Here is a 12,500-nt window from a genome sequence, read left to right as displayed (position 1 = left end):
ATGCAGAGATGGGGCCAGGGCCATCTGGGAGTTATGTGCTGACTCCGGAGCCTCCAGAATCAGGCAGCAGCGAGGCAGAGGAACAAGGGGAGCCTATTCCCAGTGTGCGCATGCGCAGAGCTGCCAGAAGGCAACAGTTAAGACAAAAAAGGTGACTCGGGAGTAAGGCTTGGAGGTGATTGGCCCTCCCATAAGACATAAAGGAGGAGCAAAAGGACAAGAGCCTTTGCAGGAAGCAACTTTGTACTGGTTGGTTTGAAACCTGAAGCTCTGTGTTGAATTTGTGCTCCGGCTGGCCTTGTATAATGAATTGGAAATTTAGTTGTTGGCAGCATTTCAAGGAAGATAAAGGTGCGTGCTTATCAGACTTATCCCGAAGGACTTTGGCAGACTTCCATGGGAATATTACAAAGTGTTTGAGACTCATTATGGGCTGTCAATGACTAAAATTCTCAGCCGTTCAAATAAAGAAAAAAGGGGTTTGGGACTAACGTGTTTGTTACTGTCTCAATAAGCCTTGGTCAACCCTCTCAGCCTTGCCCCTCAATATGTTGCCAGTGGATTGGCTCCTGGATTTTATCCAAATTGGCCTTAGCAGAATAAGAGAGTTGGAAGGGACCTTGGAGGTCTTCTAGTCCAACCCCTTGCTCAAGCAGGAGACCCTATAGCATTTCAGACAAATGGCTATCCGGTCTCTTCTTTAAAAACCTCCAGTGTTGCTGCACCCACAACTTCTGGAGGCAGAACTCAGCTAACCAAACACTGTCTGCAGCCGTTGGTGTTGCTAGCCTAGCTAATAGGAACAGGGCAGGAGGCCTTGGAGCTGAGATATTTGCCAGATTGGCCCACCTGACAAGAATTATCCTGGATCATATGGTTGTGAAAAGTTGGTGGTGGTGCTTGCTACTGAGAAATCTTTCTGTCCCCTGTGCTCTGCAGAGGCAAAGTTTCCCCCAAATTACCTTCCAGAGGATGATGAAAAAGCTCTTTTGGAAAGCTCCTTTAATTAGCCTTTAATTGATGCTCCCATTAGATTGTATGTGGCTCCAGATGCTTTTTTCTGGCTGTGGTTGATTTTATGAATTACTATGTGTGCTATGGATTGTTGTCAGTTGTGTTGCACATTCCTGAGAGTCTTGATGGTGGCAGTGATAAGCATGTAAGAAAGAAATAATGATATAAAGAAGATTCACCAGCACTGTCAATCATTTCCTGAAGAAAGTAGGTGGAGACTTTTTGTTCCTAATGGGCTATTTTTGACCCAGGAATGTAGTTTTGGCCAGAATTGAGAGGTCAGTGGCGTAGTGGTTAGAGTGCAGTACTGCCGGCTACTTCTGCTGATTGTCGGCTGCCTAAAATTTGGCAGTTCGAATCCCACCAGGCTCAAGGTTGACTCAGCCTCCCATCTTTCCAGGGTGGGTAAAATGAGCACCCCAAATTATTGAGGGCAAAGTGTTGACTCTGTAAGCCGCTTAGAGATGGCTGTAATGCACTATGAAGCGGTATATAAGTCTAGGTGCTATTGCTATTGTTCTTCCTTCCTTCCGCCCACTGCCAGCAGTTTGATCCTGACTGGCTTAAGGTTAACTCAGCCTTCCATCCTTCCAAGATGGGTAAAATGAGGATCCAGATTGTTGGGGGAATAGGATGACTCTGTAATCTGCCTAGAGAGGGCTGTAAAGCATTATGAAGCAGTATATAAGTCTAAGTGTATTGCTATTGCTCGCTCTTCCTTCCTTCCTTCCTTCCTTCCTTCCTTCCTTCCTTCCTTCCTTCCTTCCTTCCTTCCTTCCTTCCGCCCACTGCCAGCAGTTCGATCCTGACTGGCTCAAGGTTGACTCAGCCTTCCATCCTTCTGAGGTGGGGAAAATGAGGATCCGGATTGTTGGGAGCAATAGGCTGACTCTGTAAACCGGTTAGAGAAGGCTGTGAAGCACTATGAAGCGGTATATAAGTCTAAGTGCTGTTGCTATTGCTACTAAACATGTTGTGGGAATCAGGGGTCCCCCCCCACCTTTCTGTCTTTCTTTTATTAATTTCTTTTTGCTACAAGAGGTTAACACAATTTTGCAATTTGCCTTGAAACAATGTTTGACATTTATAGGGAAGGCAGGCAAGATCTTGTCTCTGGGGGGAAGCAATGTCCTTTCGCTTGGTTATGCTCCCATTTGTTTGCTGTGGTACGGTGTTGGTTGCCTTGGAGATCTTAGAAAGAAATTAGGGTGTGCAGCTAGCATTCTAGCTAGGTCAGTAAAATTCCGGGTTGGTTGCAACCTATAGATTCAATTAGCCCACTCCACTATGCCGTCTCCCACGTTATGCCATCCATGCAAAAATAGGTACGTGGACAAAGACTTGGATTTTGCAGTCAGAATATAATTGGATGGATAACTGAGAAAGGCTGAGACAGAAGGATAGTTTTGCCTATGATTAACCAGAACGAGAGATTCCTGAGTTAATTCGATTTTGAAGAAATTGCTGGTCCACAGCCTAACCCAGAGGTCTCCAAACTTGGCAATTTTAAGACTTGTGGGTTTCAACTCCCAGAATTCTCCAGCCAGCTATGGGAGTTAGTCCACAAGTCTTAAAGTTGCCAAGTTTGGAGACCCCTGGTCTAACCACAAGGGCTACATTCACACCAGGCTAAAATACGGTTGACTTGTCTGTGCTGGGGAATTCTGGGAGTTGAAGTCCACCTGTCTTAAAGTTGCCAAGATTGCGAACCCTTGATCTATGGGATGGATCATAAGTATTGCAGTCTCAGTTAAGAGGCAGAGTACTGCTTAACCCATTTTCAAAAGTTTAAGAGGTAAATGTTGCTTGAATGTTGAATACAGGTGAAACTCGAAAAATTAGAATATCATGCAAAAGTTCATTTATTTCAGTAATGCAACTTAAAAGGTGAACCTAATATATGAGATAGACTCATTACATGCAAAGCAAGATAGTTCAAGCCGTGATTTGTCATAATTGAATATTACATGCAATCAATAAAATAAGGATTGTACATAGAACAATATCGGACCTCTGAAAAGTATAAGCATGCATATGTACTCAGTACTTGTTTTGGGCCCCTTTTGCAGCAATTACTGCCTCAATGCGGTGTGGCATGGAAGCTATCAGCCTGTGGCACTGCTGAGGTGTTATGGAAGACCAGGATGCTTCAATAGCAGCCTTCAGCTCTTCTGCATTGTTCGGTCTCATGTCTCTCATCTTCCTCTTGGCAATGCCCCATAGATTCTCTTTGGGGTTCAGGTCAGGCGAGTTTGCTGGCCAATCAAGCATAGTAATCCCATGGTCATTGAACCAGATTTTGGTGCTTTTGGCAGTGTGGACAGGTGCCAAGTCCTGCTGGAAAATGAAGTCAGCATCCCCATAAAGCTCATCTGCAGAAGGAAGCATGAAGTGCTCCAAAATCTCCAGGTAGACGGCTGCGTTGACCCTGGACTTAATGAAGCACAGTGGATCAACACCAAATCTCCCCAAATCAACACAGACTGTGGAAACTTCACACTGGATCTTCAAGCATCTTGCAGTGTGTGCCTCTCCATTCTTCCTCCAGACTCTGGGTCCTTGGTTTCCAAATGAGATGCAAAAGTTGCTCTCATCAGAAAAGAGGACTTTGGACCACTGAGCAACAGACCAGTTCTGTTTTTCTTTAGCCCAGGTAAGATGCTTCTGACGTTTATTGTTCAGGAGCAGCTTGACAAGAGGAATATGACATTTGAAGCCCATGTCCAGGATCCGTCTGTGTGTGGTGGCTCTTGATGCACTGACTCCAACCTCGGTCCACTCCTTGTGAAAGTCCCCAACACTTTTGAATGGCCTTTTCCTGACAACCCTCTCCAGGCTGCGGTCATCCCTGCTGCTTGTGCACCTTTTTCTTCCACACTTTTCCCTTCCACATAACTTTCTATTAATGTGCTTTGATACAGCACTTTGGGAACATCCAACTTTGTTTGCAATTACCTTTTGAGGCTTTCCCTCCTTATGGAGGGTGTCAATGATGGTTTTCTGCACAACTGTCAGGTCAGCAGTCTTTCCCATGATTGTGATTCCTACTGAACCAGACTGAGAGACCATTTAAAGGCTCAGGAACCCTTTGCAGGTGTTATGGCTTCATTAGTTGATTAGAGTGGGACACTTTGAGCCTAGAATATTGCACCTTTTCACAATATTCTAATTTTCTGAGATCGTGGATTTGGGGTTTTCATGAGCTGTAAGCCATAATCATCACAATTATGACAAATCACGGCTTGAGCTATCTTGCTTTGCATGTAATGAGTCTATCTCATATATTAGGTTCACCTTTTAAGTTGCATTACTAAAATAAATGAACTTTTGCACGATATTCTAATTTTTCGAGTTTCACCTGTAGATAGGCTGGCCCAGTCTTTCTGGGGCTATTAACAAAGGTGGGGGCTGCTCTCCAAGAGGAAGTTTCTCCTTTAGGAAAACATAATATTCTGCCTTTTTTAATATTTCCCAGAATATTTCATTCTTCTATGAGAGGGGTGGGTGTTAACTTTGTACAGATGAATGGTCTTAGGTTGAGGATCTCCTATAGTTTAATGCATACATACATCTTACAACTGTCCAGTGTCTAATAGCCATCTCTTTTTAATTTCTGAACACATTCATGCCTTTCCATGATGTTTTCTTTTTGCGAAAATAAAATAAGAAGTTTTTTTAAAAAGTATATTCCAGTGGTGCCTTTTGTCTTTTTTTAAAAAAAATCATCAAAAAGTGTAGGATGCTATTCACAAAATCTGAGCTGTGAAATAGTGCATGCATAAGTAATTGGAAGATTATGTCTGGCACATATGCAATATTTATTTAACTTCTGTGCTGCCCATCACTGTGGTGCCTCTATGCAGGTAGTCCTTGATTTACAACAGTTCATTAGTGACCGAAGTTGCAATGGCACTGCAGAAAGAGACTTGTGACCAAGGAGCCTCGGTGGCGCAGTGGTTAGAGTACAGTACTGCAAGCTACTCCTACTGCAATTTGGCAGATCGAATTCCACTAGATTGACTCAGCCTTCCATCCTTCTGAGGTGGGTAAAATGAGGACCCAGATTGTTGGGGGCAAAGGGCCGACACTAAACCACTTAGAGAGGGGCTGTAAAGCACTATAAAGCGGTATATAAGTCTAAGTGCTATTGCTATTTTTCACTCTTATGACCATTGTAGCATTCCCATGTCCACGTGATTAAAATTCAGATGCTTGACAGCGGCTTCATATTTATGGAGGTTGCACGATCCCGTGGGACCAAACTCACTTAACAGATTTCTTATAATTCTGGGCTCGGTTGTGGTCATAAATCAAGGACCACCTTCAGCCGTGTTACATAAAAACCTGGATAGAATCTTGAACACATGTTCGTACATTCGTCTCAATACGTATGGCAAGGAATCGGGATGAGAATAAAATAAGGCCACCTTGAAAAGGGTCACAGACCTCTTAAGATCTCCTAGCTGGAAATGTCTTTTCATATTTCTAGATTGTGGTAGAATGTTCCCAGGAGAATACTGCATAGAAGTGTACCCCAAAATGATCTATGGTTCTTTTTAAATGGGGTTGATAAATAAAGAACAGGGGGTTCAAAAACAAGCAACGTTGTAAAACAGGGGTCCCCAAACTTGGCTACTTTTAAGACTTGTGGACTTCAACTCTCAGAATTCTCCAGCCAGCTGTGGGAATTCTGGGAGTCTTAAAGTTGCCAAGTTTGGGGGACCCCTGTTGTAAAACAACGTTGGACTAGATATCCTTACAGTACAGAAGTTCTCTAGGATCTGAAATTGTGCTGTTAAGAAAGAAATTTCCAGTGAGGTCCTGGAACAAAAGGATTTTGAAGAAATCTGGATCATTTGACTGCCCTTTCTTGACACTTCATTTTTGCCTAGAACTTTGCTCTAGCTTTGCTGGAAATGCAAACTGGTCAGAATAGAGCTGGAAGGGATCTTGAAGGTCTTCTAGCCCAACCCTCTGCTCAACTTCCCCTGCATCATTTCAGACAAATGGCTATCTAGTCTCTTCTTAAAAACCTCCAGTGATGAAGGATCCATAAGTTGTTCCACTGATTGTTCTCACTGTTGAGAAGTGTCTCCTTAAATCCAGGTTGCTTCTCTCCTTCATTAGTTTCCATCCACTGTTTCCATTCCATCCATTAATTTCCATCTGTTTGGCTGGTGGTGTTTTGTATTGTGATTGCCATATAATATCAAGCAACCAGTGCCTAAGATCTTTAAAATCAACTTTTTTTCCTCCCCTCTCTGAAAATCTTTCCTTAGCATGTGTGACGTAGTACACACATCAAAGCTTGGGAAAGTTACACTCTTCAGCTAATATGCAAAATCAAACAAAGCCAAGTTGGCTGTTTGCAGTTGTGAAGTGTTTGTAATGGAGAAACCGAGAACCTGGAAATCCGATGCTTGCTTAGCACTTCTGCTGACTGAAAACAGAGTTTCACCTCTGCTTGTTTAATGTGGAAATTTCCTTCCTCCCCAAACACTCTAATCCACTCTGATACCCTGAGAACATCGCTCTCGGGACAATGTATGCAACTGACTAATAACATATCCTCCATAATTAATTATAATCCTCATTGTAATTTTTATTCCGGTTTTTTTTTCATTAGCATATATGCTACCGTACAGTGACTTTAAGTACTGTATAACAATATGCAAAAAAATTGGGGCAATGTTTTCTGTTTTAAACAATTTTGATTTTTAAAGTGTTAAAATTGAAACATTTGCTTTGAAAACTACTCATTTGAAAGGCAGCAGTGATGTAATTATACATCTTGATCAGTCATGCCAATGAAAGACATATGAATTGATAAGTAAATGCCTTCTGGTGATGACTATTCAATTTTTTCCCCCCTTGGCTTACAATTAACTTGCTTTTTACCTTTTTGCTGATGGGCTGATGATTACACATAAATAGGAAGTGGGATAAACGTAAGAATTGTGCATTTCTTGGTATCTTTTTTTAGAATAATAGTTGAAATTCTAGGAAGGGAGAACAGGGTGACTATTAAATCTTGTCTATTCTAAAAATGATTAGCAGGGGTTACGCAAATACAGTTGGTTTGACTCTTATTGATTCCTACTAAATCAGTGGTGGGATTCAAATTTTTTTACTACTGGTTCTGTGGGCGTGGCTTGGTGAGCGTGGTGTGGCTTGGGGGGGGGCGTGGCAGGGGAAGGTTACTGCAAAATCCCCATTCCCTCCCCACCCTACTAGCCTGCTTTCCAGCTTTGTTCTCCTGTGCAGAGCAACAAAAGAAGACTCAGCCAATCAGCTGGGACTCGGGAGGCGGAGAATAGATGGGGGTGGAGCCAGTCAGAGGTGGGATTTGCCGGTTCTCCCAACTATTCAAAATTTCTGCTACCAGTTCTCCAGAATTGGTCAGAACCTGCTGAATACCACTTCTGTACTAAATGCTATACAGGTAGTCCTCGACTTACAACAGTTCGTTTAGTGACCATTCAAAGTTACAACGGCACTGAAAAAAGGGACTTATGACCAGTTTTCACTTACGACCATTGTAGGTTGCAATGGGTCAAGCAAAGTCAATGGAGAAGCCAGATTCACTTAACAACCAGGTTAATAATTTATCAACTGCAGTGATCATTCACTTAACGTGGTAAGAAAGATTGTAAAAATGGGGCAAAACTTACTTTTAGAAAATGTCTCACTTAACAACAGAAAATTTGGGCTCAGTTGTGGTCCTAAGTCAAAGACTATCTGCATTTACAAATTGCTTGGAGTGCATAATTGTAAATTCTTCATTCAATGGAGAAACACATTGATCACTATTATTGTTGTTGCTTTGTTGTTGTTTTGTTGTTGTTATTTTGTTATTATTATTGCAAAGGAGTCTTTATAAGCTCATCTTTTTAATTTTTATGAATTCATAAGTCTCTCAAAAATTCCTCTTCTGTTCCCTCTTGCCATCGATAAGTGGGAACCAAAGTGTCTGATGGGATGAGTAGAATCTGTAAATCACAGCCGATGTGCTGGAATGGAATTATAGACCTTTGCTTGGAAATTATTATAAGTGGTTTAAAACAATAATAAAACGGGATAGATTTTTTTTTCTAACCTAGTTGGAAGCGTTTAAGATCACAGTGCAGGCACTGAAAACTATTTACAAACTAATATAATATGTACCTAGAATAAACTTTCTAAAAGCTGCATGTTAATATTTTATTGTGCATATTTTACATAACTATTTTATATTGTACATAATGTATATATAATATTATTATATATACTATTTGAATATGATTGTATTTTAAATAACACCTTCTTAGTCATCTGGGAATAAAAGAGAATTGTGCTGTATAAAATTAATCTGATGAATATATTCACACCAGTGGTGGGATTCAAATTTTTTTTACTACCGGTTCTGTGGGTGTGTGGCTTGGTGGGCGTGGTGGGGCTTGGTGGGCGTGGCAGGGGAAGAATACTGCAAAACCTCCATTCCCTCCCCATCCCACTAACCTGCTTTCCAGCTCCGTTCTCCTGTGCAGGGCAACCAAAGAAGACCCAGACAATTAGCTGGAACTTGGGAGGCAGAGAATGGATGGGGGCGGGGCCAGTCAGAGGCGGTATTTGCTGGTTCTCCAAACTACTCAATGTTTCTGCTACCAGTTCTCCAGAACTGGCCAGAACCTGCTGAATAACCCCCTGTGATTCACACCTACATACGTCTACGTACCAGCACATTTATAATGTCATCTATATTCTACTAAAACTCTTGTGTCTGCAACCTCTAAATTGCAAAAATCATAGACCGAAACTTTTTCAACCAAGGTATCTCAAAGGGGCTAACTTCCAGAAGGCATCCAAAGCCTGGAATCCAGGACTCCCGTGTACAGGTTGTCCTCAAATTATGCCCATAATTGAACCCAAAATTTCTGCTGCTAAGTGAGTCATTTGTTAAGTGGGTTTTGCTCCATTTTATGACCTTTTTTTGTCAGTGTTGTTAAGCGAATCGTTGCAGTTGTTAAGTTAGCAACCCGGTTATTAACTGAATCTGGCTTCCCCCATTGACTTTGCTTGTCAGAAGGTCGTAAAAGGGGATCATTGGAGTCTGGGATACGGCGAGCGTCATAAATGAGGCAGTTGCCAAGCCTTGGAATTTTGATCACTGTGAGGGTCGTGTGAAAAACGGTCATAAGCCTTTTTTTTCCAGTGCTGTTGTAACTTTGAACGGTCACTAAAGGAACTGTTGTAAGTCAAGGACCACCTGCAATTGAGTTTTATGAAACATTTTGGGACCTAACTTTTTTTTCATAAAGCATTTTAGGATATAATGCAAAATATGTCATAAAACGTTTCCGGTGGTCAGTTCTTGAGGTTTGACCATGCTAGACAGTTCAACATGGGCTACTTTCAAGAAAGATTATCTCCCTGAATTTTTAAGAATTTTTCAAATACCGTTTCCCCCAAAATACGACCTACCGGTACCCTGAAAGTAAGTCCTAGCTTGATTTTTACACGTGAGCCCAAAATAAGCCCTAATTAAGATCCCACCCATGCCAGTGTGGACAGGTAAAAATTAAGCTCGGGTTGGGATGAGGAGTGGTGGAGCTGCCCTACTACTTATCTTTGGACAGTTGTAGCCAGGCCTCGCACACCCTGACACCTGCCTCGCCGGCCGGCAAGTCTTTTCTGAAGGCCTCTGTAGCTGATAACAAAGCTCTGGATCGATCCAGAGCTCCCTTATTGGCTTCAGAGGCCTTCAGGAAAGCCTTGCTGGCTACGGAAGTTCCTGAAAGCCTCTGACAATAGCGAGGCTGGGGACAATGTGCGTAAGTGAGTTTAGTCAGTGGATGACATCCCCCACCATATTTTCTGGTGGCAGAAAATATATGACACGGTCTTATTTTCGGGGAAAACACGGGTACGTTAAAAGCTCTGCTTTCCTTGTGAAGGCATGGAAAATCTGGTTAAGGGAGTATCTCTCAAACAAGGAGCGCCCAGGTCCCAGATTGTGTAGTATGTTCTATAACCCATTTTGAAAATATAACCAGGAAAAAAAATGCACTTGGAAAATGATGTTGCAATTGATGCAGGTTTAATGAGAAGTTAAATTCAATCTAGATTCAATTAGACTGATTCCTCAAACATAAAATGAAAGAGTTTTCACAATTTCCCCCCCTTTCAAATTAGTTCAGCCACTTGCTCAGCAAAAACATTTTGACAATTCCAAAAAAGTGGAGAGATCACGCAAACCCCCCCCCCCCGGATCATAACTTGTCCATAGTTTAAATAGTTAATTTAAACAGAAGTACTGTTTCAAGATGCATCTTGGCAGTTTGGTTTCAGCACAAATTTGAGAGAGAGAAAAAAAATCCTAATGGGGGGGAAATGAAATATCCACATTCAGCAACTGTTGAAAACATGTAAAATTATTTCACTATCAGAGCATGTCTTCCTGCTACTTCTGATTATGATTGCTTTCACGTCTCCTCCAAACCCATATCACATTTATTTATTTACTGAACTATTACTTTATTTTTTTCTCCTTTGGCTCTGATGCAAGCGATTTGAATCTCCCAAACATTTACTTACGCTAGACCGAATTGCGAATAATTTCCTGTATATTTCTACATGCAAAACTATCTTGACCAAATGCTAAGCCACAGCATGTAAAAGCAGAAACTGAGACAAATACTAGACTTTTTATACTTGCTTTTACTAGGCAATGTAAAGGCAATTAATGCAACTAATGTGTAATTAAATATATCTTTTTATATCTTACTGTTATGTGTACTCTGTGTGTTGGATATTAAAGTGAATGTAAACAGATAGATTATCTGTGTCCTGTCCTTCTCTATTTTACAGTAGGCGAGTGGGTTGTTTTTTTTACTTACAAAAGAAACGATTAAAAACTCTGATTCATACCTTCAGCCATTTGAATCTCTGTTTCAAAATAATAGGCATTGAGCATTACTCATGAATGTTTTGTTCAGCTTGTTTAAGAATTTTGCATTTCTCAGGCTTTACGTAAGGGCTTTCAGTAAGTTAAAATAAAGACAATATATAAGAAACTTAATGTTATGAGAAGGCAACAGATTTTGTTATTTCTTCCATTCCAGCCTTTATTGCTGCTAAAAAAAACCACCTTTTTTTTTCTTTTTGTATTTTATCTTTCCTTGGTCTAAATTCAGATGTGTCCTTGTAAAACCTCATAGCTGATGACAAAGAGCTTCTTAAACTGATTCCAGAATGTGGAAAAAAATAAAGCATTATTCTTTCCTATGCTAGATGATAGATAGATAGATAGATAGATAGATAGATAGATAGATAGATAGATAGATAAAATATATGACAGTAATAAATAACCACATGAGAGCAGAGCTAAATATTTTTGCCAAAGTATCAGCTGCCTACATTCATAGATGCATGCGCAGAGATAGACATTTGACGTTGGCACCTGCTTGGATTTCCTGTCTTTTAATCCATTGCCAGCACTTAGTACGGAATGCCACAAACAGTCCAGATGCTTTCAAACTACCCATCAAAATTTACAAGTCAGAACCATGCAGTACAAATGAGGTTTTAGGATGATCTGTTACATTCCATATCTGTATGAAATCTGCATCTTGATTCGGTAAAGGGAATGCATGCCAAGGTAGACGCTGGAATGAGCTCTCAAGCTACTACAAATAATTGTTCCAACTGTAATCCTTCTGGCCAGACTTCCTCTGGAATACTGTTGTCAAACCCTAATGCCACTCTTTTCAACAAGATAAATGGGTTCCAGAAAGGGCAGTAGAATCAGTCAAAATATGGAAAATGAGTGCTCTTTAAACACTTTGAAGGAATTGAATCAATCTAGCTGGAAGGAGAGAGTGGTAAGACCGTGCAGCACGCTTTAAACTGGGTCTTGCTAAAATGTGAATTTCAAAAACCCAGAAAGCAAAATAATCTATTATTTACAACTAGTTGTTGTCATATTAAAAAGCTACAAATCTCTAAGACATTTCTAAATCCCTAGTTTGTTCTTTTAGGGAACATATTTAAATTACTCAACAATTAACTTGGAATTATATTGTTATAACTTGCTCCTGTTTCAGAATTCAGTTATGAAATTTTCTTCTATCCAACTTCTATACTGCCCTAAAATCATACAAAAAGAGGCTGCTCTTTGTTCATTTGCACCTTCCCTGCACAAAATACTTTTGAGATGTAATGGATGCTGTTTGGAAACCTGTATTGTCGAGCTCTTAGTTGTTTGATACCTCATATTTTACTCAGAATCCATAGGTGCAGATCTGTTGTCAGAAAAGTGGAAGATCAATAATATCCAAATGAATTCAGGAATAAATAAATAACAAAAGCAAAAGTAGGGTTGTACATCTCCTTAAAGGTCTCCTTCCACTGGGCCTTCTTTGGAGGTATATATGCTTTTGATTGCTGTCTCAGTTGCACAAACCTATTATTTTCCAGTCCCAAATCTTCCAAGGGCAAGCGAAGCATCT

At 40.7% G+C, this 12,500-nt stretch overlaps 1 protein-coding gene across 1 annotated transcript in view; it reads left to right on the top strand.

The window, feature by feature from the left end:
- Window positions 1-12,500, top strand: part of NSD3 (nuclear receptor binding SET domain protein 3) — a 121,364-nt gene that overhangs the window by 903 nt on the left and 107,961 nt on the right. The window lies entirely within an intron of this gene.

This window comes from Notechis scutatus, chromosome 7 (assembly GCF_049901735.1).
Source record: "Notechis scutatus isolate UNSWTSFEM ecotype Mainland chromosome 7, rNotScu1.2, whole genome shotgun sequence".
NCBI classification, from domain to species: Eukaryota; Metazoa; Chordata; class Lepidosauria; order Squamata; family Elapidae; genus Notechis; species Notechis scutatus.
Note: the sequence above shows the minus strand (reverse complement) of the source record. Positions and strands in the feature narration are given on the sequence as shown.